This window comes from Megascapheus bottae, chromosome 7 (assembly GCF_031878675.1).
Source record: "Megascapheus bottae isolate mThoBot1 chromosome 7, mThoBot2.hap1, whole genome shotgun sequence".
In the NCBI taxonomy this organism is placed as follows: domain Eukaryota; kingdom Metazoa; phylum Chordata; class Mammalia; order Rodentia; family Geomyidae; genus Megascapheus; species Megascapheus bottae.
In genome coordinates, this window is record NC_143515.1 from 5927832 (window position 1) to 5953585 (window position 25754).

General features: G+C 40.9%; 1 protein-coding gene across 3 annotated transcripts in view; it reads right to left on the reverse strand.

Moving 5' to 3' along the window:
• Positions 1–24868, reverse strand: part of Il1r1 (interleukin 1 receptor type 1) — a 78200-nt gene extending 53332 nt beyond the window's left edge. Inside the window, exon 1 of one of the 3 annotated variants that reach the window (XM_090336305.1) lies at positions 24670–24868. The gene's annotated coding sequence lies outside the window, so the exon portion shown is untranslated. Of the gene's footprint in view, positions 1–7506; positions 7565–24669 lie in introns of those variants that run through there. The other 2 variants (XM_090336304.1, XM_090336306.1) reach the window with 2 other exon arrangements.
• Positions 24869–25754: the final 886 nt, after the last annotated feature.

Genomic DNA, 25754 nt, shown 5'->3' on the forward strand with positions numbered 1-25754 from the left:
GAAGTGCTCCTTCTCTGTAATGGTCTCCTGGCCTGTGAATGGCTCTCAGATCCATCTCATCAGTTCAGGACGATTTCTGAGCTATGTCCGAGTCACTTTTCTCTGTACCATGGCATGGAAACATGTCAGTAAGCAGGAGTCATTGAGGGCTCATTTGTATGGGTTTTTTTGGTCTCTCTGAAATCATAGTCCTTTACTGCAGGAATCTAGAATCATAAAATCTTGGCTTCATTTAGCTTGTCTAGTTGTTTGGTTCTTTCTGGTGAGTTCCCTAAACTGATTAGTGAACATGCCTAAGAATATTTATGTATGTCAGTGTTTTTTAAATTTAGGCAGTAAAAGTTCTTACAAAACACAATCAAGTAGTAATCACTGTTAAGTAAGACTTTAGAGGAAGGAAGAAAATTGAAGATGATGTCAGCTAAGAACAGCCTGACAGCTGGGTGCAAATGGCAGAGAGATAACTCCCAAGGTGGCCATTAGAAACAGGAAAGAAGAAAGAAAGAAAGAAAGAAAGAAAGAAAGAAAGAAAGAAAGAAAGAAAGAAAGAAAGAAAGGAAGGAAGAAAGAAAGGAGGAAGAAGAAAAGGAAGAAGAAGAGGAGGAGGAGGAAGAAGAAGAAGAAGAAGAAGAAGAAGAAGAAGAAGAAGAAGAAGAAGAAGAAGAAGAAGAAGAAGGAGGAGGAGGAGGAGGAGGAGGAGGAGGAGGAGGAGGAGGGGGAGGAGGAGGAGGAGGAGGAGAAGGAGAAGGAGAAGGAGAAGAAGGAGAGGAGGAGAAGGAGAGGAGGAGAAGGAGGAGGAAGATCTGTGATAAGAGAAAGGAGAGGCTGGAAAGGAAAAAGAAGGAGAAATGGAGAGATGAAGACAGCTCAAGGCCAAACAACCAAAACCACTACTTCTAAAGATTTTGATGAACAATGGTTAATGGGTGCCCACATACATTGAATAGGAAGAAGAGCTTGTAATAGTCTATATCATAGAAGGACTATAGTTGACAGAATCTAATTGTGTGTTTCAAAATAGCTGTAGAGGTCTGGAAGCTGAGATCTGAAATTTTTTGAAAGTTACCTCAAGAAACAGAAACAAGAGATTTTTCTCTTTGTTTTTGTTTTCTTTTCTTTTTATCGTGTTTGTTTATATGTCTTTTGCAGAGTGTATGGGGGGACAGAAATGAAGGGACAAAGGGTAAACAACTGTAACAGTAATACTCACTAGACACAGTGTTGAAAATGGACTATACAACTTGTGCATGGAGACAGGAGGGAAAAAGTGGGAGCGCATGAGTGAAGAGGTGACATTGCCCAAAGAGGGTCCTGGCTGGAAGCCAGCACAGGCAAACAGATCCTAGAGAGTCTTACCTCCAATGAACCAGATAAAAACTAAAAGTGCTACTGTGGCTCGAGTAGGAAAGTACCAGCATTGAGCAGGAAAACAAAAAAAACAAAACAAGGAAGAGCAAGAGGCCCTGCATTTAGGCCCTAGTATTGACACACACACAAAAAGCCAGTAGAATGAATTTTGAATGTTCTTAATATGAAGAAATGATAAATAACTGAGGTGATAGACATGCCAACTCCCTTGATTTATTATTATATGTTGAATATATATTGAAATATCATTTCACCATGCTGCGAAGTATGCACAGGAACAATTGAAAATAAAAAGTATTTTAAAAAATATTGAAGAGGAAAGAATATTTGCTATTAAAAGTTCTAAAAAAGATGTCAATGGTCCTTTCAGATACTTTCTTTTTTCCATATATTTTTTAATTGTAATTAATAGAAGGGTTATATTATATTCACCAGATAGACGGCGCATTACTTCACATACATTGATACTCTTTCTCATGTCTTGGTCCCCATTTCCCTCCCCCCAAGCTCAGGGCCTGAGCCCTGTCCTTGGACTTTCTCAAGGCTAGAGCTCTACCACTTGAGCCACAGCACCATGTCTGGCTTTTTTCTATGTATGTGGTACCAAGGAATTGAACCCAGGTCTTTGTACTTGCTAGGCAAGCTCTCTATCATGAGGCCAAACTCCCAGCCCTCTTTCATAACAAATTTTTAAAGATTTTTCTGCCTGGTTTGGCTTTACTTTTTTCCCCACTAATTCACTTTATTGTTGTTTTAGAGGTGATACACAGCAGAGATAACTTTACATAGGTCAGGTTGTTGGGGGCTGAGTAACGCCATGTCTAATAACTTTCTGCTGAGGCTTGTAGTAGGGATAAAACACGTGGATCTCTTTGTCCTGTCCATCTTGTATACTGATAGGTTCCCTCACCCAATAAGGAGGAGGGATTTAGGGAAGAGGAGAGAGGGGGGGAAGGGGAGGGGAGGGAGAGGGAGAGGGAGAGGAGAGAGAGAGAGAGAGAGAGAGAGAGAGAGAGAGAGAGAGAGAGAGAGAGAGAGAGAGAGAGAGAGAGAGAGAGAGAGAGAGAGAGATATCTTCCGGCTCCCTCATTCTCTCCCATTCCCTCCCTTCCATCTCCACACACCAATAACATATTTCACATTCATCAATATACAGTGCACTCCTTTGCTGCACTTTTTCCTGATTCTGTGCCTTTCCCCCACCCTCCCACAGATAAGCATGTACATATACCATATATAAGGTAAGCAATGCAGAGTCTTCAGGAAAAGAAAAAGAAAAACAATAGATGAATGGGACAAGAAAACATGAGACACACACACACACATACACACACACACTAGAATTCTAGGCTTTCATCAGAAAGAATGACATTGCCCCATTTTCTTTCTTCTGCCCCTTTGGTTTATTCCTTGTTGTCGCTGTTTGTAATTTATGTTCAATGTTTCTCTTGTATATAAATTTATCTGACTGGGGAAGGGGAGGGGTGGGACCAAGGGTGAACCAATGTAACAGTGATACGCCTGGGACACCATGTTGGAAATGAACGTTAAAACGTGCGGGGAGGACCTGTGCGCCAGTGGCTCATGCCTATAATCCTAGCTACTCAGGATGCTGAGATCTGAGGACCACCGTTCAAAGCCTGCCCAGGCAGGAAAGTCCATAACACTCTTATCTCCAATTAACCACCAGAAAAACGAAAGGGGTGCTGTGATTCAAGTGGTAGAGTGCTACACTTGAGCTAAAGAGCTCAGGGACAGCGCCCGCCCAGACCCAGAGTTCAAGCCCCAAGACACACACACACACACACACACACACACCACACACACACACACACACACACACACACACAAACTTGGGGGGAAGGAATGGGAGAAAATGAGAGATGGAGTAACACTGTTCAAAAGAAATGAACTCACTACCTTACTTATTTAACTGTTACCCCTCTGTACGTCACCTTTACAACAAAGTAAAATTTAAAAAGAAAGAAAAGTGACTTGGCATCCATTAAAAACAATGATATTGCACAATTTGCAAAGGAATGGAGAGAACTGGAAAAAAGTACATTAGGTGAAGTAACTCAGATCTAGAGAGCCAAAGCTTGCATGTTTTCTCTTTTATGTGGAAGTTAGAGTTAGTTTGTAACTACATAAGTAGATATACTAAGTGGTATGCATTTATATGGCTTGAAATCCAGTCACTCAATGCATTAATACATTGAATTGGATTCAGGGGTAAACTCAAATGGCACAATTCCTGAGAAAGAAAACCAAAGTTCAACAAAAATAAACATCAGGAAATGAATACTTGAAAGGAATGGGAAAAAGTCAAGAGAAGGACAAATGAAGAGAAACTGGGGAGTCGAGAATTCAATACATAATCTACAAAATTAAGAAAAGTGACAGAAGAACAAGGCTGGGAGGGACGAGTCAGAATGTCAAATAGTGTGACATTGATCAAGATACATTGTGTTCATAAACTGCTTTGTTGAGTGGCAACTCCTTTGTACAATTACTTAAAGATGACAAAAAAGTGACTTGGACATAACAGTTGACTGATGCTTACAGTTCTTATTCTGGCTAAAGACTGGGAAATGTAAACAAAAACAAGCAAAAATAAATGACTTCTTGAAGTGTCAAAAAAGGCAAATAACAAGATGATTGGGAGGGGGTGGGGGAAGGAAATGGGGACAAAACATGAGAAGGGGTATCAATGTATGAGAAGTAATGTACCTGCTACCTGGCGAATATAATGTAACCCCTCTATATATTACCATGACGATTTAAAAAAAAGATTGCTAGGCTGGCTTAAGATCTTTCTCCTTTGATGTTTCAGCATTACTATACCTACATCCTTGAATGAAGTGGTCTGTTGTCTAAAAATGCAAGTGATAGATGCTGAGAACACTATCTCAGCTTCTTATAAGGAGATATCTTATATCCTGCTTACCTGGATTGAACTTTTTTTAAGCTTACGTTATTATAGAAGTGATATACAGAAGTGTTACATTTATTTGCATCAGGTAATAAGTACATTTCCTTTTGTGCAGCATCATCTGCTCCCTCCCTCTTCTATTCCCTTCCTCCCACCTCTACCCACAAGGTGTATGGTTCACTCTCATCAGTGTCCAGTGCTCCACTGATACACTTATTTTTCACAATTACTGGAGAATTTTGTTTTTGCCTAGACAACTACATTGTCAGTAACTATGATATATTTGGGAATCACATCGCTATTGGATTATAAGCCAATAGAACACTGGTAATCAAAGGACAATATGTTGAAAATGAACTTTACAACTTGGGGAGTGTGGGGAGAGAGAAAGTGGGAAAAAATGGGAGGAGTTAATAGTGTCTGAGAAGATATATACTCACTAGCTAATGTATGTAACTGTAACCCCCATATATCACCCTGACAATGATTAAATTACAAAATAAATATTTTTCAAATGCCAAAAAAGGAAAATGTCTTTTGTTTCCACATCTTTAGAGTTTGTGTCAGTATGCACACACAACACACACACACACACACACACACACGATGTTTGGGTATTGCACCTTTGTGATTCTCTCCTAAGGCTAACCTCTTTTGATCTCACTGTATGTGAATACCTAGAATTCTGTGTAATTTGCCATATTTCAGTACATATCAGAGAGACCATGCGCCATTCGTCTCTCTGATCTTGGCTTACCTCACTTAACATTTCATAACAATTTAAAGATGGTTTTGCTTAGTCACTATTTCACAAGCATTCAGTGGAGTTTTCCAGAGCATACATAAATGGTGAATAGTATCTCACAGTCAGAAGCAGAAACAAATGACTGTCTTCTGTTGAGCTAAATACAAAAGAAATGTCCAGAACTAGTAAATTATGTAAAACAATGCTACTATCCTAACTTTGTTTTAAAGCTATATTTTGTAAAAAGGTATGTTATTTATGTTAACAGGTAATGGGTTTAATCGGTATTTTTTAATGATCCATAATTGTCTTCATTTGCTTTATTCTTCTATTATTGTTAACATCAGTTAATCATTTAGGCTAAAGCTCTTTGATATGGTCAAAGTCCCATCTCTAAGTTTCATAGGCACACTGAGATTTTAGCTCCTCTTAAGTAGCATTAAATCCCACCCTGGAAAGTTCAAAGGAATGTCACCAGCTTGACAACTCCATGGGCCATCTTTCAAGTTATATAACCACAGCCTTCTTAGCAAGTCACTGGATCCATGCCGAAAGCATCTACCATGTGTCTCATTGTGAGCTAGACATGTTAATAGGATAGCACACTAAGTGCTCAGAATACCATGAACAGTGTGTTACTCTTGTTTCCCAGGATCCCAGATACATGAAGGAACATGCCCATGGATTACCCAGAGAATGGAAGAATTAAACATCCCAAAGATAGGAACTCTCCTATTCACACCAGCATCTATACCACAGTTGACTAGTTCAGAGGCATCATTTTCAAGTTGCAAACACCTTCAACAGCTGGAAGAATAGCAGGGTGGGTATTAGCATAGATGATACAGCCTGACTATCCCAGCAAGGATTTCAACTCTACCTCGTGCCAGTGTGGGGTATTGAACAAGTCACTTAACTTCTTTCACAAAGGTTTGTTTCTCCAATGGTAAAAATCACACTGCAGTGTCATGTTCCCTGATGGCACTCTGGTTAGGGATAGACCACATACACCAATGTGGTTTCAAATGATTATATTGCCTATGACATCACAGCCCTCATAGTCTTTGTAAACACACTGTATAACAGGAAATAAAAAGATGGGCCACACCACCAAGCAATGCACAAATACCTACTATATGTCACCGTATCATGGTTGTTGTGAAGACTGAAAGAGTTGATTTGTTAAAAGAATATTTATGATCTGACATTCTCAGTAATGGAGATGATTATTTCCTGCCACACACTAACACTGAGGCTTTTTGAAACTAGAAAAGAGATGCAATAGTGACTACCAAGTTATACTGTGGAGTTGTTGAAGAAACTGCAGAATTGTCTGGAAGTGTCTTAACTAAAGAATAATATGAACTATGCACCAGTGGCTCATGCCAATAATCCTAGCTATTCAAGACGCTGAGATCTGAGGATCGTGGTTCAAAGCCAGCCCAGGCAAAAAGTCCATGAGACTTTTATCTTCAATTAACCACCAGAAAACTGGAAGTGGTGCTGTGGCTCCAAGTAGAAGAGTGCTACCCTTGAGCTAAAGAGCTCAGGGACAACATTCAGGCCCATGACCAACAAAAACAAAAGAATAATATGCTAGAATGTGAGCATTACTGGATCTTTCATTAGATGTAAATTCAGTGTGGCATCACTTTGGAATAGTGAATTTTCTGGTAATGAGTATGCCAGTACTGCTGGCTAAAAAAAAATACACCAGGCACCACAACTGGCAAATTCTTTATTCCAATGGTACCAGCCAAGCCACATTGTAAAAGGAGGGTATTTCTGCACAAACACTCAAACCTAAAGTAAACAAATATGAAATGAATAAATCATTTGATTTCTGTGTTACAGGAGCAAACTTAGAATTGTGAAGAACTATCAGGAACTGAAAACCAAACACTACTCAAAGATAATTCAGGACTTGAATGAAAGGTTGGCGTGCAATGAGAAATTTCACAACCTTCTTTACGTAAACTTAGAAATTTAATTATTACCATGACAATGTGGTTCTGTTTCTGTTCATTTTTCATTGTTAAAAATTTTTGTCCAAACTTGAATCATTTCCTGTCTTAACAACTACAACATGTTTTTCTCGGTTCTCATATCTTACTAAAATGTAAATCACTTCTGCCAAGGAAATTCTCCTCCCTCATTGCAAAATAGGTAATGCAAGCCATTTTAGAAGTCATCATTCCATGTTGCACGCATGCACACAGACACACAGACACACACACAACTAACGTGCTTACTGGTGCTTTATAACACATGTCACCATCTAACATACTCCATATATTATTTCTGCATCTTATTTATTATTTCTACCCCCAAAATGTGGGCTCTATGAGTGTAAGATTTGGTCAGTTCTTATTCCTTTCTGTGTTTGAATGAAATCTAGTAGATGGCAGATGTATTTTAAATATTTAGTGAATGAATGACGAGCTCTCTTAACTATACTCACTAAGTGCTAGGCCATCAGTGGCACACCTTTCATTCCAGCTTCTTGGGAAGCAGAGGTGGAAGATCTAAGCTGGCCCAGGCAAAAAGCATGGCATCCTATCTGAAAAGCATAAAGCAAAAGGGACTTAGGCATGACTCAAGTGAAAGCACCTTCCTAGCAAAAACACAAACAGACCTGAGTTCAAACCCACAATACCACCAAAAATAAATAAAAAGAAAGAAAAGCTATTGTCCTTGGTTGCAGTATTTTTCAGTCTCCTCCATTTAACTATAGTTTCTTTTCTGTGCTGCAACTCTTTCCTGCAGCCAGTTGGTCCTCTCAGCCACCGTCTTTGTATCCACTCATCTCAATAACATGTGTTATTTTAGGACATTAACCTGACCCAGAACCTTCTGAGGCAGGGAGAAGCCAATTTCTTCTTTCTACCCTTAAGTGTGGGATCTGACAGTGATGTGGAGTAGAACAGAAAAGAATCAACACTGGCGTCTGAGTTGCCAATCAGTAGTCTCCAGGACTGCCATACCCAAGGCCCCACAAAAGTACACTTGGCACAAGGTATAGAGTATCTGGCTCAGTGACGATCGCAGTGAGGTGGAGAAATGGACCTCTGAATTACAAGGGCTGGGACAAGAACAGGCCCGGCTAATCCCAGACTTGAACACAATATCAGCGGCCCTTCAGATTTGATGGACAGACCCTTGTCCCAACAGCCCCAACAGCCACTAAGAGAACCCTCTGCCATCCCCCGAGCTGACCTTCCCTGCCTCAAGAAAGGGTTAAGCACTTCTTTCAGTGGTCTCACCATATAGTCCCTTTATCTCTATGTCTTCTTTCCATTCTTCATTCCTCTTATCTGCTCTCTCCTATTTCTATCCCAATGTCTTATCTTTTGCAGTCTCTCAATCAAGTAGGAGCTACTTGGGACCTGGTATAGATTGTTGTATGTTCATAGATTTGTACTCATATGCATTGCTTCAAATTGTAACAATTTTTTGTTGTTTATGAACAGAGTATTATATTGATATAGTTTAGAGCTATTTTCTTTGGCCCTTCCATTCACTAATTTCTTAATAAAATACTACTTCTATCAATATTTCCATTCATATTTATGGTAAATTTCTCTTAGTTTATGGCAATTTTTTAAACATAAATCTCTAGAGATACTCTACAGAAAGCTTGAAGTCAAGGTCTGGGTGCTGTTCCTGAACTCTTTTGCTCAAGGATAGCACCCTACCATATCGAGCCACAGCTCCACTTCCAGCTTTCTGCTGGTTAATTGGAGATAACAGTCACACGGACTTTTCTGCCTGGGCTGGCTTTGAACCACAATCCTCAGATTTCAGCCTCCTGCGTAGCTTCGCTTGAGCCACCTGTGCCTGGAGAGATACTTCATTTTGAAAAGTTGAATGTTTATAAGAAAACTCAGGGTCACACATGGTGGCACAAGTCTCTAATTCCAGCTAGGAGGCAAAGACATGTGACCATGGGACAAGTTAGTGAGTGTATCTCAAGAGCAAGCCAGATGTAACGGAACACATCTATGGTCCCAGCTAATTAGAAGAAAAACACAGGAGAACTGCAGTCACAGGTTGGCCCAGGAAAGCACAGACCCTATGTGAATAACTATCCAAACTTGGAAGTGGCTATGGTATGGCTCAAGTGGTGGAGTGGGAGATCTGGAGTTCAGTTCCCAATATGGCAAAAGAAAACTCAGCTTGCTTCTCAAAGTAAGCTTCATACTACTTTTCTTAGTAAGATACAAACAAAATTTCAAGTGTAATTGCAACTGGTTAGGACAAAAAGAAGATATTGCTCAGCTTTGAAGTCCACTTTAGAGGACATGGCCCAAAGCAGAACAATCGTTTCAATAGAAGTGTTTTTAATTTTAATTTGTACAATAGGACAGAAAATAGTGCCATGTGCTAACAATATACCATCTTTTGCAAGATGCACCCTAATGTCAGAGTTGTCAAAATGAGGTGATAAAATGGGTGAGGTTTTGCTTCTAGGAAAAGCTTGCTTGTTTGTTTTGTTTTTGATTTCCCAAACTGCACTTTACATTTCAAGGTGCCAGCACACATGTAATGGAGAGAGTAGTAACCCTGTGACCAGATTCCTGGAGGAGCCTGTGAAACAATATTCCCCAGTTATGGGGGTACTTCTTGTACTTGGCTCCAGCAGGAAAAGACAAGCTGATAAAACCCCTGCCCTGAGAGGGTTGAAAGCACTGAGAGGACCAGAAAGAATCTGGAGAGAAGCCAGAGACCCAAGTTCAGAGCCTCTCATTTGTGGGCAATGGTTGTTGACAGGGCAACTTGAGGCCAATAACCATCCATGATGGCTGCAGCCAGAAGATGAAACCAGAGCCTACTCCAAGGTCCCTGCAGGACCCTAAACCAACACTCACACCAAGAGAAGCAAAGTTAATAAATACCTTCACAACTATTTACCAGGACCTACTGTGAGCCAGGCAATGCCCCCTGCTTAGGGCTAAGAACACTGGCCAGGTCCAGACATGCTGGGACTCATTTATTCTTGTCCTTAAACAAACTTTATCACATGAGACACATGTATTGTGTACATACTGCATAGCAGGCAGTACTGGAAACCAACCAGACAAAGTCTTCACTTTCTGTGGGTGCAGATGACTAGTAAACTTTCAAGCTATTAAAGGTAGAAATTGTGTAAGGGGGAAGGAGGTGGAGATGGGAGGGAGTTAAGTGGCTGCAGGAAGCCAGAACTTGACAGCACAACTGTGTGTAACTGTACAATATGTGCTTCCTGTCGGAGCCCCTCCACTTCCTGTGCACTGCCTCCTTCAGCACCGCTCAGGGAAGAGGAAAATGAACACAAACTATGCTCCCAGAAGAAACACACACTAACCAACATGTGCATTCCTGCGCTTTCTTGTACATGCGCAGAAACCATGTCCTCTCCTTCATTTAATAAATTTTTACCAAGTGCCTAGTGAAATATACCTGGAACACAACACACAGAATTCACACACTCCAATCAGTATAAGCAACACACACACAATGCACACGGAACATGCTTCACAACTAATTCCACGTATACAACACACACTCATACAACAGACGCATATATGTATAGCACACTCCACATACTTACAAAACACATACCACAATACGCAGAGACCCATTCAACAAATAGTGTAAATGCACACAGAACGCGCAGAACACAAACATACTATGCAATGTACACAATACACTTATACAACAGACACACACAAAACATATCTGCACAGATATAATACTACAAGAGCACACACTTACATAATACATGCCACGTACACACAGCATATACTACACACAATGCACACTCACACAATACATTTACAACTTTACATAAACAAAAAAAACACAGCACACATGTACTTAAACACACACAACCTACAACAAATACCACACATACATTCCACAGCACACAAAAATACATACGCAGTTGGAGTGCAGTGTAAATGTGTGGACTTGTGACAATGAAATCCACCCTACGAAACTAATATAAGTTAATGTACATATACTATATACATTATATATAATTTATAGTCATAACAACACACACATGAAATATGAACCCTCACACAACAAAAAAATCTTAAAAATCTATGTACTACTCAAAAGAGTGCTGACAGGCTGATAGAGCCAAATGAGCCCTGAATTCTTTGTCTAATCACAAGCTTCCAGCCAGGCCACTGCAGATTCTGACTTGATTAATGACCAGGAAGCTGATCCATAGATTAGAATTGGGTTTGCCAAGGGCTACGCAAGGGGCAGGAAAATAGGATTTGATGATCAAAGAGTCCCCATATTGGTTTTTTTTTCCAGATATGAGATGAATGCATTCTGGAGATCTATAGCTTGGTAACTATTATGAATAACCTTGCATTGTGTACTTGATCGTAAGTGTTCTGTCTGCAAAAGCAAGAAAGAGAAGGCAACATCATGAAGTGATACATGTGTCCACTGGCTCTATCATAGCATTCATTTCACAAGGCATATATACATATATATATATCTCAAAGCATTGTATTACATACCTAAAGAAGCACAATGTTTTGTCAGTCATATCTCAGTAAAGCTGGAAAATGATATCTACCTATGCAGTCAAGATTGAATGGCTTTGCTTGTTATGTAATTCCATGAAGCCTCTTCAAGCTAAATCCCTGCTTGGCAGAGAAGGAATTCTGGCACCAGGTACCCACAGCTTTCCCAACATGTAGTGTTTAAACAAATGTTAAATTACCTACTGAAACTGTGTGCTCCAGAAGTTAATCTCATGCACTTAACTTTACAACAATAACCTACTCTCTACACTAGATTTATTTTCAGCAAACAAAAGGAGGTGCAATTTGGTTTCCACAGTAAATAGCCCCCCTTCACGAGGCAGCATGAAATGCTTTGAAAGGGAAAATTATTCATGCATAAAAGAATATTTGTAAAGTACAGCAGGGAGCTTACATTTCAACAAGGGACGCTTCATTTATCAAAAGAACGGTCTCATCTAAGTTTACTACAAATTTTTCATCCATCCCATAAATACTTCTGTGCTCCTAGAAAAGCTGATACATACATATATACATATAGATATATGGAAATAGATTTAAAACACAAGTACTTTGCCTCCTCTGTATTCATGCTCAAGAAACCTCAGTGGCCAGATAGTTGATTTTTCTGACACCACCTAGAGGTCTTCCAGCTCGATTTCATCCTCATACTAATTGAACTTGGCAAAGACTCCACAGGCGAAGTCGCACTGAAAATAGAAATTTCCTGAGCCAGGAAGTTGGGCCTGGAGTGTGGTCTGGTGGTAGATTGCTTGCCTAGTGTGCATGAAGTCCTGCGTTCGATTTCTTGGTACTACATATGCAGAAAAAGCAGGAAGTGGAGTTGTGGGTCAAGAGGTAGAGCACTAGCCTTGAGAAAGCTCAAGGACAGTGCCCAGGCCCTGAGTTCAAGCCCAAGACTGGCAAAAATAAATAAATAAATAACCAGGAAGTCACCTGTACTACAAAGTTCTTACAACCTTCTCACATCCCATTGTTTGCTAGAACGTGGCATGATGTCAACCTTCTTCTTATACAATAATGGTATGTAAAGAGCATGGATAACAGTCAGATAAAGGGATGCGGCTCAGTGAGAAGGGATGTAAAACCACTTTAACCAGGTAGGCTGGCCCACCATGTATGTGTGCAGCACCCAGAACTCCCAACTCCATAGCTCAGGGATTGGGGGTGGGGGTTTGCCATGCTCCGGGCCCTAGTTCGGGGAGGTATGAGGCAGCTTCCCCACTTGGATGTGATCAATGACTAACTACCATTTCCCTTCCCAGAAGAGTTCCAAGCTTCCAGACACAACTAGATCTCTCCAGTGACCAGCTTTCAACCAGGAATCCAGAAGTGACAACAAAAGTCACTTCTGAAAACAAAGGTGAACCTCTGGTGACCTGAAAAAGCCCATTAGGAGACTGGAGCTATGAAATCAAGAGAGAGGCCAAATATGCACCTCTCTCTCTCTCTCTCTCTCTCTCTCTCTCTCTCTCTCTCTCTCTCTTTCTCTCTCTCTCTCTCTCTCTCTCCACACACACACACACACACACACACACACACACACACACACACACACACATATACTTCATGCCAGGGGACTATTGGAAAACTACCAGGAGGTAATGGCTTTGGCAGTTTTCCTAGGTCTTAATAAAGCAGAGCAACTCTTGAAATTCAAGAGCTTGGCACCCAAGAGAGAATAAATATTTTCTACTGGGTAATTTCCACACACAAAGGCCATTTCTGAGAAGTCCATATTACACATCCCTAAGAGTACTGTACAGAAATAGACATACATTAACATCACTCAAATAAACTTGCCAGGGGAGAGTTTTGATGACTACCTCAACATAGAAACAACTAACCAATATTGGCCTTTCTTTGACACTTTGAGAAGTTGGAGATAGCTAAGTGTTAAGATTTGCTTCTAGTTTATTTTGTGATGTCCACAAGATCAAATTCCTATACACACAGATGCTCAGGCCAAGGTAGACTCTAGCTTTGCTCTTCCAAATGGGCCTTATTAGCCTGTTTGTGCCTCGGCTCCCAGGGGTACAGTGCCTGTCTTTGAAGATGGCAAAGATCAAGGAAGAAGATGGACTGTGCAGCGGGTGCATAGAGCAGCTGCAGGCTGTTATTATTCCATCACTGCAACGAGAGGCAGAGGTGGTCTTTTCATTTCAGGAGTGCTTTGAGTGGAGCAAAGGTATCTTCCCGTCCAGAAATGTACATTGAGTGTTATTAGAAAAAGAGTAGGGATGGGACAACATTGACCAGTATTCAAAATCAAGTAATTAAAACTATAGCTTTCCTAGAAGAAAAACACCGAGAATCTTCTCCACTTTTTCTTCCTTAGTCATGTATCTACGATTCAAATGTAAGGAAGCATCAACTTCTTTTGCATGTATACCAGTCCTGGGGCTTGAACTCAAAGCCTGGGCACTATCTCTGAGCTTTTTTGATCAAGGCTAGTGCCTTCCACTTGAGCCACAGTGGCACTTTGGGCTTTTTGGTAGTTAACTGGAGGCAAAGGTTTCATGGACTGTCCTGTGAAGGCTGACTCTTAGCTTCCCTCTTCAGACCTCAGCCTCTTAAGTAGGTGGCATTACCGGAATGAACTACCAGTGCTAGCACTACCACCTGTCATCATCTTTTCAAAGTAATTTTCTCCTTACTCATTTATATGAGATTCTTTTAAACTAAGCCATATACTTGTCACGAGGAATTACGAATTAACGTATGAACAAAAGAAAGTGTCACTGGGAAACTATTAACCAGCAAAGTTTACCTAGGAAAATGTTAGCTTTGTCATTAATAAAGGCATGAGAGACTTCTAGCATTCCTTCCGCAATGCAAAGCACTTTCCGGCTGTTTAAAATCAGAATTAAAGTGATCTCAGCTGCAGAGGAGTGGATCTCTATGGATCCGTGAACGCAGTTGCTAGCAGCACTCACTGAATTTAATTTTATTTTGTTGTAAAGGTGTGTGCAGAGGTGTTCCAATTACATAATTAAGGGAATGAATACATTTCTTGTCAAGCATTGTTATCACCTTCCTTGTTTTGCTCCCACTATCTCTTCTCCCAGCCCTGCCCCAGTTGTAAAGTGCATTTCCAACCTAGTGTCTTGTGAGTATTGCTGTTGCATTGTTTCATACTTTGTCCTTGTTTCACCATTTTGTTATTTCCCTGCCCTTCCACAAATCAGAAAAACACATATATGAGACACAGGGTACTAGAATCAAAAAACAGTGATTACAGGGGATAAACCAAAGGGGGAGAGGAAGGAAAGAAAGAATTTCAAACAGTACATTAAATACAACATTAACAGCAACAACCAAAAACCTTGTTTTCATATCTTGGAGTTCATTTCAATTAGCGTCATTGTATATTGTTGTATATACATAGCTCTTGAGCTATTGCGATCCTCTGCTAGGACTATTCTAGACATATACTAATTAGTACAAATGAGAGAAATCTTGGAGCCTATGTTTTTTGGGGTCTGGATTACGTCACTTAATATGATTTTTTCCAAGTCTTTCCATTTTCTTGCTAATAGGGTGATGTCATTCTTTATGATTGAAGCATAGAATTCCGTTGTATATACTTTCTTCTAACTAAAATTCTCAGAATGCCTTCAAAGAACATTGAGATGCAAAGTTATACAGAAATACCATTTGCAGAGACATCAGCCATTTCTGCTAAAATATTGTCTTTGCATTTTATCTCAATATTTTGAAAAGAAAATTTAAAAAAAAAAACAGTTACTGGGCAGGGAGTTTAGACTAGTGGTAGAGTGCTTGCCTAGCTTGCACAAAGACCGGGACTCAATTCCTTGGTACCACAGACGTAGAAAAAAAAGCCAGAAATGGTGCTGTGGCTCTAGTGGTAGAGCTCTAGTCTTGAGAAAGCCCAAGGACAATGCCCAAGCCCTGAGTTCAAGGCCCAAGACTGGCAAAAAAAAAATAGTTACCAAATTTTCTGAAGAGGGGTAGATGTTGCCCAAATTATTGGGTACTTACCATGCTAACCATTCAACATCCCAAGAGCCACACTTTTGCTTTCTGTCTTCAGGGTTTCGCTGTTAGTAGTTGTAACACCGCCATTATAGGAAGGTTAAAGAGAATTTCATTCTCTAGACAGTGGTTGAAGAAGGAATGAGTGCAGTGAACAAGGCGGCAAACACTGGGGCCCTGTCACCATCCTGCCTCAGCTCTCCTGCAAAGCTCAGCTTGTTACAATGTGGTGACCTACATAGATTTCTTTTGCACAGGGCAACCACACAATGAGACAACCCAGCCGCTCCTTTCTTTACAATCCAATTCCTTCCTACTTAACCTATGTCTCCCCTGAAAAGTTAAAACCTGGCATCTCGTGTTCCTTATTTCCTCCCAAGTGCAACCCAGACTTCTCAGGTCAGCCTTCCAAACCAAGCTCCAAGCTCCACCTCCCTTAACACTTCCTTTGGGGACAAGTTTTCCCTCTTGCTCTTGATGAATGTGTGTGTGTGTGTGTGTGTGTGTGTGTGTGTGTGTGTGTGTCTCAAACTCAAGGCTGGCATTCTACCTCTTTGGCCACAGCTCTACTGCCAGCTTCTTAGTGGTTAACTGAAGATAAGAAGAGTCTCACACTTCCTTTCCCAGTCTGGCTTTGAACTTCCATCCTCAGATCTCAGCCTTCTGATAGCTAAGGTTACAGGTATCAGATGCTCATATGCTTTTTATGCTTTTTATGTACCCATGTCCTTGTAAGCTTCTAGCGAGTTTTTTCCACATACAATGATGTTTTAGAATGACTGTCTTTCCTCATTCATCACATCCTTACGTTCTCTTCCCCACCTTATGATCTATCCTAAGTACTGTCCCACTTTCTCCTGAGGAGGTTCTAGGACTTTCCACCCTCCTTTTATAAAGCATTTGGGTTTCCATCTACCTTCCACCCACACTCCCTACCCCTGTCCCACGGCCCTTGGAGACAGACTCCTGCTTTGCTTACATGCTTTCTTCATCCTGCTGTTTAGTGTTTAACCATGTGTTCTATCATTTGCTGTGGCTTTTGTGGTACAGATGGTTAAATATTTGCCAATTTTACACTCTTTAGACCCCAAGTAGCTTAGAAAATTCAAAATGCACTTGGGAGGTAGAGGACATTTAGTAACTTCCATTTTCTGAGAAATGGATCTAAATTCCCCCCAGCTGTCAGGATTTGGCGATCTCTGGACAGACGATCTAGCCAGCTTGTTTAGTTGGAAAATCCACTGACTTTGGGCTGCCTACTCCCTGGATCATAGTTCTTATCCCACATCCTACAGTGTTAGCGGCACACTGTGATCATTTATGGAGACTTTTGAAAGACCGTGCTCCATCCATATCTAAGACACCAGACTTCTGGGGATGGTCTTTTGTTTTCAAGGCTCCCCCATATGGCTCCTGCCTACAGCCAGGGTTGACAATGCCTGGGCGTGATGATTGAGGCAGAATGGTATCCTACTTACATGTGATTGAGTGAGTTTACCACAGCATTTCCTGGGCTCTTCACATTCCTGCAACCCAAGTTCCACAAGGGAGAGAGTTCAGATCCAAAGCCTCACTTATATCCACCAGGTTACTTTGAAAATAATAATTTACTATCTAGACATCAAACAGTTCCAGCCTAGTGGAAGCCCCTCCCACTACCCCCACATTCAACATTACTCACTCTCCTGAGGACCTGGTTTCTATACACTAAGTCATATGACCTTACCAAATTTTTTTTCCAGTTTTCAACCAGGGAAAAGAAGTTTAGAATTGTTATCTCACAGTGAAATAAATCTGAGTTTGAGGCTGAAGCATGGTGAGTTATGTAGGGTGTAATTCCCCACATTATTACAATAGTAAAAACGGTAACCTCCCCTTCTTTTGATGAGTCAGCCCAGGAACCCACAGTGGTAGCATGAAGAAATACTTAAACCTTGAGGGAAATTCATTCAAAGAGTTAGCGAGGGAAAGTTCACATGAAGTTTGTGAAGTCAAGCAAGTTTCAATACTTTGTCGATCGCTGCTGACTCTAATAATCTGTTCCCTCCACGAAAGAATCCTGTGAACCGTTGCATATGGCTCACCCTATTTCCATCTCTATGGTACACATGAGGCTATTTGTGAAACTAGGTTTTTTCCTACCCACTTCCAGCATAGTCTACGTAAAACGATTCCCAAGAAATAGCCGAGTACCTGTGATTCCTAAAGGTGGATTTTGTTCTTATAGCTGATTCATTTGTATCGATTTGGATTTAAATTTTGTCAAGGGTCTGAAAGACCCGATCATTTTGCAAGTTCAAAGAATAACACATATAATACTTTTTAAAAGAAAATCCAGCTTAAAATACCATGTACCAACATGAATGAGATCTTTCGGAGGTAGTAGGACTTTTCCATTAGAAGTTGGAGATGCACAGACTCTGAAAAACGTTGAGTTCAGGTAATGATGATGTCAATTACAAATAGCTCCACATTTACAGCAGTTCAAATCAAGACCTTTACACCTTGTGACAGTACAAATGTAATACTTGCTCAATAAGAACTATATTTGGGGGTGACTTTGAATCTTTTCCCCAAACTGCTGGGCAATCTTAATGTTAGAAAGCAGAAGCAAACTAAAGTTCCTTCTAGAAGGCAGAGCCATGAGAGGGACCAGCTGCCCACTCAGGTGAGCTATGCTGCTCAGAAATGATGTTCTGTTGCTTAGGTGAATTAGATGCCTCTTCAGCTGATGGTGAGTTTCCTGTGACCTAACCCTATTGTAAATGAAGAAGTATCTGGTGATTATAAAGAACCATTCCACAAAGTGTTTTGCTTACCTGGATCATCTTATCATTATACCATGAGGACAGAGAAAGAAGTTTGGGATCCAGTAGACTCATGTTCAAATCTTGACTTTACAAGATATGGCTATTAACTCTAAGACTCAGCTCTCTTAGGACTAAATTAAAAATAACAAAACCTGTATCAGAAATGCAATGTCTATAAAGAGATGGATATCTGCTGATTCTGGTTTGTCCTGAAATTTCCAGGTGATGTGGATGCATAAGCAGGGAGGCCGGGTCTGAGAACACATCCACTAAGACAGTATGGCTATTCATCAGCCTCTTTCAGAGCCAGACAGACTGAGGGACAAATTAATAAAATTGCAGGTAAGAAAAAAAAATCTAAGAATAGTCATCCCAAGACTTCCAGTCAAATTCCATCCTCCCACTAAGTCCGGGAATAGAATGAGAGAAACCACATTTATCTCTAGAGGCCCAATTATGGCTTCGGAATGCATTGGTTTTGTGGCCTGTGCTGGAATGCTGCTGTGAATGTCGGAGCAGCTCCAGTCCTCAAAAACAACACTGCTGACTTCACACAAGAAGACACTGAAGATGGAAAGGTTCTGCGTCATTACAAGAAAACACAGGAGACAACCCACCGGTGTGTTCACATTCAGTAACTGACCCCCTCCAACAATAAAGTAAGTCAAATGTCCCCAAAGACACAAATCTGCTGTCACCTAGTTGTACAGCAATGTCGTCACTCATTCACTTACTGCTTCTGGGAATCTACACACATGACACTTGCTGAAAAGTGGAGTTCATTCTGCAAGGCTCGTCATACCATCGCTATGGACTGACTGAACCCACGGTTCTAGTCCTTTCGGATGACTGTAGCAGAGCATTCTAAACCAGGCAGTTTAAAGAACAAACATTTGTTCCTAATTGTTCTGGAAGCAGAGTACCCAGTCTCATGGGAACCCACATCACCGTTTGCTAATACCCATTTGCTCATTGTAGCTCTACATGCCAAAAGGAAAGGTAATTCACTCTCTGGCCTCTGCTAACCTTGTACTGTTCCCACTCACACATTTCCATCCTACAACACAATTACATCCCAAAGAACTCCCTTCTTCACCATCACGCTACAATTGGGGTTTGTACATGCATATGAAGAGCAAGGACAAAACAAACCATAGTCAGCTCACTGCACACAGATACAGGAAAGCCAAAGACAAATCATCCCTGAATCCTAAAATTAAAATCTGTAGTCCAACTATAATTGAAATAAGAAATATATTACAAATAGAATCTAATTGAAATAGACCTGTTTCAAGGTCATAAATGTATCTCAGGACATTAAAAAAAATAGCCGGGTGCCAGTGGTTCATGCCTGGAATGGTAGCTACTCAGAAGGCTGAGATCTCAGGAAGGCAGTTCAAAGCCAGCCTGGGCATGAAAGTCGCTGAGACTCTCAATGCGGTAAAGCACTAGCCTTGAGAAAAAAAAGGGGGGGGGCAGGAACATAGCCTAGTGGTAGAGTACTCACCTAGCATGCACAAATCCCTGGGTTCAATTCCTCTGTACCACATACTCAGAAAATGCCGGAAGAGGTGCTGTAGCTCAAGTGGCAGAGCACTAGCCTTGAGCAAAATGTATCTAAGGACAGTGCCCAGGCCCTGAGTTCAAGCCCCAAGATTAGCAAAAAAAAAAAGAAAAAGAAAAAGAAAAAAGAAACAAAGCTCAAGGACAGTACCTAGGCCCTGAATTCAAAGCCCACAAGAGACAAAAACGAAAGAAAGAAAGAAAGAAAGAAAGAAAGAAAGAAAGAAAGAAAGAAAGAAAACATTTAAACAGGTTTAGTGTCACTAATCAGAAAATGTTGAAGGGATGACATAGATCAGGATACATATACATAAACTGTTTTGTTAAATAAAAAAAATATCCTACAAAATTGCAAAAAGTGAGGGAAGGGGTGGTTTGGGAGATGTGAGTGGGAAAGTTGAAAGGTAAAGGTGTGACATTGATTGTGATGCACCTTATTCATGTACTGCTTTGCTGAATGGCAACTCTTTTGCACAACTACTTAAAGTGTCCAAGGACAGTGCTAAGTCACTGAGTTCAAGCCCCAGGACTGACAAATATATATAGATATAATATTTATATATTTATATATATGAAATTCAAAATTATTTTTTGGCCAGTCCTGGGCTTGGGCTCAGGGTTTTCTCAAAGCTAGAGCTCTACCACCTGAGCCACAGCACCATCTCTGGCTTTTTCCTATGTATGTAGTACCGAGGACTTGAACCAAGGTCTTCATGCATGCTTCGCAAGCACTGTACCGCTAGGCCAAACTTCTGGCCCTTGAAATTCAAAATTCTCTGAAATCTGAAATTTAAAAAAAAAATGCTTTGCCAGTCCTGGTCCTTGAACCAGTTTGCATCACAGATCTGACAAGTCTTCTCTCCTCTTATTTTATTTTATTTTTGTGCAAGTACTGGGACTTGAACACAGGTTCTAGGCACTGTCCCTTAGATATTTTTTGGTCAGGCAGAAATGAATTTAATGTGGCGGGGGGGGGGGGGCAAGCAAACTGCAGGCCATACAAGATGGAGGCCTATGGAGTCAGAGGGGAAGGAAAAGAGAAAATGAAAGAGAGAAGGTACACTTGTTGAGCTCAGTTATACTGTCCCTTAGCTTTTTCACACAAGCCTGGCACTTTACCACTGGAGCCACAACTCTGCTTCCAGCTTTTTGGTGGTTAATTGGTGATAAGAATCACTCCATTCTGTGTTCCCAGGCTAGCTTCAAATTATAATCCTCAGATCTCAACCTCCAGAGTAGCAAAGATTGCAGGCATGAGTCACCAGCACCAGGCTCTTTTTTATTTTTCTTCCTTTCTTTCTTTCTCGCTTTCTTTCTTTTTTTTGAGATGAAGGAGTCTTATTGTGATACTTAAGCTGAACTTGAACTCTCCTTCTGTCTTGGCCTCCCGAATGCAGGTGTGAGCCATTGTGCCAGTATTTCTAAATCTTACAACTGCAGAAGGAGTTTAAACCATAAAGATGAGGGTTTTTTTCCATGTGACTCCTCAGCAGAGAATCAGAGTTAAAGCAGCTGATTTACTCCACTCTGGCACACTTACTGAGAAACCTCAAAGAAGGTCACAGACTTCAAAAATGGGGTTGGCACAAGTTACGGTAAAAAGTGACAGCTTTGATGATAACCAAAACTGATAAGAAATCGAACCCAAAGGGATAGAACAGGAAGTCAGAAGATTTTATGAAATGTTTCCTTATAAATAAATTAAAATGAATGTAAAATTTCAGTGAAAGAAAGAAAGAAAGAAAGAAAGAAAGAAAGAAAGAAAGAAAGAAAGAAAAGAAAGAAAGAAAGGAAAAGGTAAGGTAAAAATGCTTAGAATCAAAAGTGTACCAGATTTTAGAAATTTTGCTTGCTTGTTCGCATGCTGGAATATCTGCAAATATTTTACAAATATAGGATTATTGGCATGAGGCACTAGTGTCTTGCTGTTTTTCATCCTTTAAAATTATCCAGATGAGGGCCGGGAGTTTGGCCTAGTGGTTAAAGTGCTTGCCTAGCATGCATGAAGACCCGGGTTCGATTCCTCGGTACCACATACATAGAAAAAAGCCAGAAGTGGTGCTGAGGCTCAAGTGGTAGAACTCTAGTCTTGAGAAAGTCCAAGGACAGTGCTCAGGCCCTGAGCTCAAGCCCAGGACTGGCAAAAATACATAAATAAATAAATAAAATTATCCAGATGTATTTATTTGGTTTTATTTTTTTGCAATGAACACATGCAGTTGGTCTCGATTTTTAAAAGACATTTTAAAGCTACAAAGATCCTAACTAAACTAATGGACTAGTATACATGAGGGCTTGTAGGTTTTACAGAATTGTTATCATCAAGGAAATATGCAGCAGCAAATGCTTGTAAGGATGGGCTGTGTGTGTGTGGAGGAGGGAATCATCAGATACTGATGGTGGGAAATAAACTAGTACAACTACTGTGGATATCAGTCTGTACACCCAAAAGAATCTAGGTCAACATAATAGAGATACCTACATATTCATGTTTACTGCAGCATTGATCTCAAGTGCCTTGCTATGGAATCAGCCATGTGCCTATCAACTGATGAATGGGTGCAGAAAATGTCACAATACACACACAGACACAGGCACACACACACACACACACACACACACACACACACACACACACAATTGAGTATTATTATTCCATAAAGAAGAATAAAGTTATGCCATTTGTAACACAATGTCTAGAGCTGGAGGTCACCATGTTAAATGAAATAAGCCAGACTCCAAAAGACAGATATCAGACAGGTGCCGGTGGCTCACGCCTGTAGTCCTAGCTCCTCAGGAGGCTGAGATCTGAAAATCGTGGTTCAAAGACAGCTCATTAAAGTCCCTGAGACTCTTATCTCCAATTAACCACCAGAAAACCACAGGTAGTGCTGTGGCTCAAGGTGTGACAATGCTAGCCTTGAGCTGAGAAACTCAAGGACAGTACATTATGTGGAGAAATAAAAATCTTTTTAAAATTCATCATCCTATTAGGAAGATCAATTTCATCTCAGGAAGTATTCCTGGATCTTTCTAAACAATCCTCATCTTATTTCTTTCCCCAAACAGACTAACACATTTATATGCTGAACATAAATCCCTGGCAGCCAGCATATACTACATTGTTCTCCATTTCCTTCTTAGATCAATGTCCTGGCTCACTGCCTCCACCAGCCCCTGGCTACAGCTTGTAAAGAACCATTTTCATGGGTCCAGAGGGTGGCTTAGTGGTAGAGTGCTTGCCTTGCATGCACCAAGACCCGGGTTTGACTCCTCATTACCACATACCAGAAAAAGCCCAAAGTGGTGCTGTGGCTCAAGTGGTAGAGCTCTAGCCTTGAGAAAGCCCAAGGACAGTGCCCAGGCCCTGACTTCAAGCCCCAAGACTGGCAAGCAAAAATCGTTTTCATCATCCAGCGAGTCCCATACTTACGAGCAGAGGACAGGAGCGGTATTTGTATAAGACTGAATTGAATGGACTGGCAAATTTCATTTTGTTCTCCCATGTTTCCTCTCATTATTTCCTTTCCCAAGTCTTCCTAACCCTACCTCATTTCTTTATTCTTTTCTGCAACTATACTGTTAACAAAGAACTGCGGAGGTCAACATGTCCAATAAAAAAACCACAGGGCAATCTTTGTTATCCCCACAGAGAGGGCATAGTCTTCTCCACAGCAGTAGACCCTCCCACAATGTAATAAACTCATGCCTTTCAGCAAGCATTGTTGGTGCAATGTAATATGACTGTAAATGCAATCCATGAATGTCTGTTAACAACCATGACGTACCTTCAGTAATGCCTTAAGTGAGATTACACCCTCTAAACCACAGCTGTTTCAAGGAAAGTGATGTCTTGGTTCTAACATTCATAAAAGCATTATGAAAGGACTTTCAATGACTTTTTTTCTTTTTTGTGCTGGGTCTAGGCTTGAATTCAGGGCCCAGTGCTGTCACTGAGCTATTGTGTTCAAAGCTAGCACTCTACCATTTTGAGCCACTGCTCTGCTTCAGGCTTTCTGGTTTTTCATTGGAGAGAAAAGTCTCAGGGACTTTCTTGTTCAGGCTGGCCTTGAACTTCAATCTTCCAATCTCAGCTTATTGAGTAGCTAGAATTACAGGCATGAAGAACCACCAACACTCAGCAAAAGAACCTTATTTTTAATGCCCTTTGCTTTAAAGGCCTCACCACTACCAAAAGTCAGCATAACTTTATAACACACAGTTATAAAACCTAATTTCCATATATATTTTATAACTAATCTTTTATACAATAATACACAGTTATGATGAATGACTTCTCAGTGCGGCTCAGACATACCATCTTTAGATTAAATGTAGCTCCAAGAAATACTTAGTCTCGGGCAGAGAATGTGGCTGGTAGTAGAATGCTTGCCTAGCATTCATGAATCCCTGGGTTCTATTCCTCAATATCACATATACAGAAAAGGCTAGAAGTGGTACTGTGGATCAAGTGGTAGAGTACTAACCTTGAAAAAGTTCAAGGACAGTGCCCAGCCCTGAGTTCAAGCCCTAGGACTGGCAGAAAGCAAGCAAGCAAGAAAGCAAGCAAGAAAGAATTTAGTCTTATTTCAACAAACCATTATTTGTTATCAGTTTCTTTCTACCTCTCATCCAAGTACAAGTAAACACACCCCTAAAAAGAAGGAAAATGCAGAAACCAAAACCCTACTGTACCATTAGCCATCTTACCGTTTCTGTTCCTCAGCATTGGGATGTTTGGAAATGGCTGGCTTCGTAGGAGTTGGTAAGTATCCAAATAATTCAGCAGTGAATTTCTGCTGAAAGAAAATCTGTTGACTTGATGCTGGTTATAAAAGAAAACAAAAGTTCTGGATGGGGCCCATGCCTCTGGAGAATGACAGCTCACATCTTCTCAGACGTCCTACAGAAAGTGAGCTGCTGGTGATGCCTGTGTCAGAGCCTGATGGGTCTTTAATCCTTCACTAATGACACATCTGGGGAACTATGAACAGGAAACTCAGAGCTGGGCGGACAGCCAGAATCATTCATCCCTTACGAAACTTCAGTACCCTCTCTGCACATGAGCCTCCCCCATTTCACAAAGCTGCCTCCCTCTGTATGACCTTGCACTAAACCTGACCTGTGTGCAGCCTGTAATTGTGTTCTTGTCATCATGCTCCTAGAGTATCATTCCCTTCCCATCTCTGTCACCGCCGACTCTGTCAGGGAGCAATCTCCATTCAGAACAGCCTCCTGGGTGCTGGTCACAGGATCCTTTATTCACGTCTCATATTCCCAGCCTCAGAGCTCAGATCTGTGGTTCTTACCATCCCTGCCACATGCCCGAGAACACAAGAGGTCTCTCTTCTCTGCATCTTAGAGAAGGGTAGCCCAAGCAGTCACAGGAACAACACAGAGACGCATGCAAGACAGGAAGGATGTGAGGAGATGAAAGCCAGAACTAGAACCTGTGGCTTCCACATGTATGGGGTTGCCATACATGTGCCAGGAGAGATGGTGTTGCCAGAATTCATGAATATGACAGCCACGACTGTGAATGTCCTTGGTGGACAAGCATTCGTATGTCATCATCCACATTATCCTAACTCTACAGCACGTGGAAGAAGGTGGCCATATCGAATCTTAGACCTCCTACATGCATTTCTAGTTGCTCTCCAAATGCCTTTGTACTGATGGGAATGGTTATCACACCAATCACAGGACTCACACTAAAACTTTGCTCTTAATGCTAGCTCTGCACTCCCTTTTCTAACACTTTTTCTCCTTACTTTGGGCAATGTGATTCCAGCCAG